The sequence below is a fragment of the Charadrius vociferus genome, unplaced genomic scaffold (assembly GCF_000708025.1).
Source record: "Charadrius vociferus isolate BGI_N301 unplaced genomic scaffold, ASM70802v2 scaffold409, whole genome shotgun sequence".
NCBI classification, from domain to species: domain Eukaryota; kingdom Metazoa; phylum Chordata; class Aves; order Charadriiformes; family Charadriidae; genus Charadrius; species Charadrius vociferus.
Genome location: NW_009650082.1, coordinates 852,782 through 856,370, shown reverse-complemented (window position 1 = coordinate 856,370; position 3,589 = coordinate 852,782). Strand labels below are relative to the sequence as shown.

The 3,589-nt window shown below is 59.0% G+C and overlaps 1 protein-coding gene across 1 annotated transcript in view; it reads left to right on the top strand.

The window, feature by feature from the left end:
* The window catches only part of NECAB3 (N-terminal EF-hand calcium binding protein 3), a 32,278-nt gene that overhangs the window by 4,199 nt on the left and 24,490 nt on the right, over nt 1-3,589 (top strand). The window lies entirely within an intron of this gene.

Genomic DNA, 3,589 nt, shown 5'->3' with positions numbered 1-3,589 from the left:
GTGGCCGGGCCTCACCCGGAGGGGTCAGGGTGAGGCCCTTTCCCGCCTGCCCCGGCTGAGGAGCCGAACCCAAGGGATGGGCGAGTGGGCCCCGCGGCTGCTTTAGGCCTGGAGCTGCGAATCAAGGCATGGGTCGTGATGTCTTAAATAATACTGTGTTCTGCCCTTTTCCTTAATTATGGGCCTCTGAGTGGCTAGAAATAGTCCGCTCCTTATCAAGAGCTGGTTGTCGTGACTCCAGGAATGGGAGCTGTGTGTGTCTGGCAGGAAGGCTGCAGCAGGTACTGTGTAGCTGTTAAAAGCTGTGGGATCCCACTAGCAGAGCGTGTCCGCTGCTTGCTGCAGCCCCCGTCCCTGCCCGCTCTTAACACACCAGGAGTTGTGGAGGAAGATGCTGTTTGTGCAGGTTGGAGGTCAGCCGGGCGTCTTGGCAGCTGTGGGTGGCTTGGGGGAGTTAAAGATGCAGGTAGTGGTCACCTTTGTTTTCACAAGACAGGTCCTCGTGTGATGCCTCCCATCGTGCCATGTCCCCTCAAGCTTCGTGGTGAGGGTGCTCCTGTCCAGAGGGACCTGTGCGCCCTGGGGCTGGGGCTCAGGGAGGCAGTGCCTCTCCCCCTGTGGCACCTGGCAGGGTGGGCAGGTGGCCGCATGCCTGGCCATCTCCCAGGGCAAGTGGCACAGGCTGGGTCAGAGGCCACCTCTCCTGTTGGAGCACATCAGAGGTGCTCAGCTCCCTTGCTCCTGGCCCTCTTTTGTGAGCTGCAAGGTGCCAGGGTTGGGTGGGCGGCAGCTGAGTCTTCCTTCTGGGCCACTGCCCTTGTATTCCCCTGTGTCCAGGACCACTGGAGTCTAAGTTGCCCTGTGGAGCCAAGGAGATGTGTGGGCAGAGATGTGCTGCTCCTGCCCTGCCGCAGGGACTGGGGAAGAGAAAGCAAGCGAGGGTCAAGGGCAAGGGTTGGTGCGGTGCTCCAGCCCAGGATGGTGCCAGCTGTCATCTCCGTCCTGTTCTGGTCTTGGTACTGCCACCCCCTGTGTCCCAGTTCATCCCAGAGGAGGGGAGCAGGAGATCTCGGGCAGCACTTTGGGAAGGTGAATGCCATGCCTGGTCCTGTCCTCCATCTGGGAGACCTCCTGGCGTCGCCAGGGAGCAGTTGGAAAGCGCAGCTCCCTCTGCTGCGTTGGTGCTTTCAGCTGGGGGTCAGGGTTTCTGTCCTGCTGTGGGGGGATTTTGGGCTGCAGGGCTCTCCAGCCAGAATCGTTAACAGCGCTAATTACTTGGCTGATGGAAGATGGGCTGGAGGGGGGTTGGTGGTGACAGCTGTGTTTCAGCTCAGCTCCTCGGGGCACTCACTGAGTCCCACATCTATCCCTCAGGGCGTCGTTAAAGCAATTATAATGGGAAGTGTTAACAGCGCTAGCAGCTGCTTTCCAGGTTCTGGCGGCTTCCCTTCCTCTTCCCTGTGGCTCTCTTCCTTTTCCCCATGGCTCCCTTTGCTCCCGCCTCAGGTCCGGAACTTGGCAGGGTGAGTTTAATGTTTCCACTTTTGGGTCTGGGCAGTTGGCTGGTCTCCAGCTGCCCCCCCAGGCTTGGCAGGGCGAGCTGCTCCCTACTGCAGTGGGGCAGGATGCCAGCCTGCCCCTCGGGCAGTGGGAAGGGAGGGCTGCCCACCACAAATCCCAGGTGGGAGCTGGTGCTTCCCCTGGGACCGGAGTTGCCGTCTCCCTGCCTGCAGATCGCCTGCCTTCAGGAGAGGTGAGGAGAAGGAGGGCTTTGCCTGAGATGCTTCGCTGCAGGCGTGGTATGAACTGCAGTGCTGCCATCGTAATTGTTTCTCTGTGCAGACATCTCAAGTCTCTTGGGAGATTTGTTCCCCAGGCTGGTGCTCAGGGCTTGCTTACTCCCTTCTTGGTGTATAACAGATTCAGAAAAGCTGCTCAGACCACCTGCTGTTTATCGCCAGCACCTGACTGCAGCCCGCAATTAGCCTTCGGTGGGTCGATGAGCACAGTGTCCCCAGGGCAGCTGTCACCTCCCCAACAGTTAGTCCGTCCCTGGCTGTGTGTCCAGCAGCCACAGTTGCTTCCAGCGCTGCAGGCAGGGAGAAGCACTATAATGTCCCTCTTTCCTGGGATGCAAGGGGTTCATCCCTGAGTACATGCTGGTTTAGTGCTTCTTCCATCAGTCCCAGTGTTGCAGGCACTGAGCGGGGCTGCGGCTGCTTGGAGCCAAGCCCAGTAGCTAGGGGCTAAGGGAAGTGTCTCGGGCTTGAGGCGATGTCCCTGTGTTTCTGAGGCTGCTAGCCACCCTGAGTGCAAGCCAGGGTTTGCCTGTCAGCAGCCGACACAGCCCTGATCCCATTCCCAGCCTGACTTTGCATCACTTTTCCCTGGCTTTGTCCCAAGGCTGCTGTCAGTACCTGGCTCTTACACCAGGAGCAGCGCTTACCTGCCATTACAGTGTGTGTGCCTGCACTCTGGAGGGGACGGGGGTTGCCCCGTGGAGCGTGGAACCGTCTGTGTGCTATTTTGGCTTGCTGGAGTTGGATCCTGCCTCGTGCACAGGAGCCATTGGTGTTTTCCAAAGCATGCAGTGCTCACCAAGGCACCCCTCTGCAGCTGGGATCGGCCAAGTGTGGGCTTGCTGGAGGCAGGGAAGAGCCCCACCATCCCCGGGGCACACGGACCAGATGTGGCCTCACCTCGCAGGGCTCTTGCAGCTCAACTACTTGCGCCGCTTTTATTTATTTTGAGCTTCAGGCAGTTGCCATGTGTGCATTGGTGGTGCTTTTCTAACGCACCGCAGGAGCAGAGGATCCTGTGTGTGAGGGAGAAGCATCAGCTGTGTTTGCTGAGGTTCATGCTGAGCCCAGGGTGTGCTCACCCCGGATTAGAGGCCACCTCAGCCCCATGGGATCCCCTCTGAAATTTTGCTCTCCCTCTTCACCCACAGACTCTACTGAGCAAGGCCAGCCTGGGAGCGGGAAGCGTTTGACTTCACTTAATTCTGCATTTGTTAAGTGCCTGGGTGACACTTCACTGTCTTTGGGATGAGCTAGCTGGCCTTAGTGACACTTGGAGTCAGAGATGCTATTACATGAGCCCTATGTCCCTCTGATGATGGAGAGCTCTGCAAGATTAAGCTTTTGCCTTGATGGTAAGTGGCATGCCCGAGGCAGGGAGGCAGCAGGGTGGCACAGGCAGGTGGGACCTGCTGGTGCTGCTCCTGCCGGCGGACAGAGCTGCCCCTGCAGCCGGGGAGCCCTGGCATGTGTGACCCTGCAGCTGTGAGACCCCTGATACGCAAGTGAATCCTTTAGCCTGGAGAAAGTTTTGCTTTAAAACCCGGAGAAATCCCCAGCATGTGGGAGCTGCAGGTTCCTGTCTCAGCTGGTAGAGGTAAAGCTCCAAAGCGCATCCCGTGACTCCTACAGGGTGTTCAGAGTGCTCCTGCCCTGCTTTCCTGCAAGGGAAGCAGCCTGGCCGACTGGAAGCCTGAGTCCCAGAAGGACGGTTACCTAACGCCGGTCGGCTTAGGGCAGCCTCTCTTCCCTGCAGTGACTCGGGTCGGGAGGAGCTTCCGTGGCTCCGG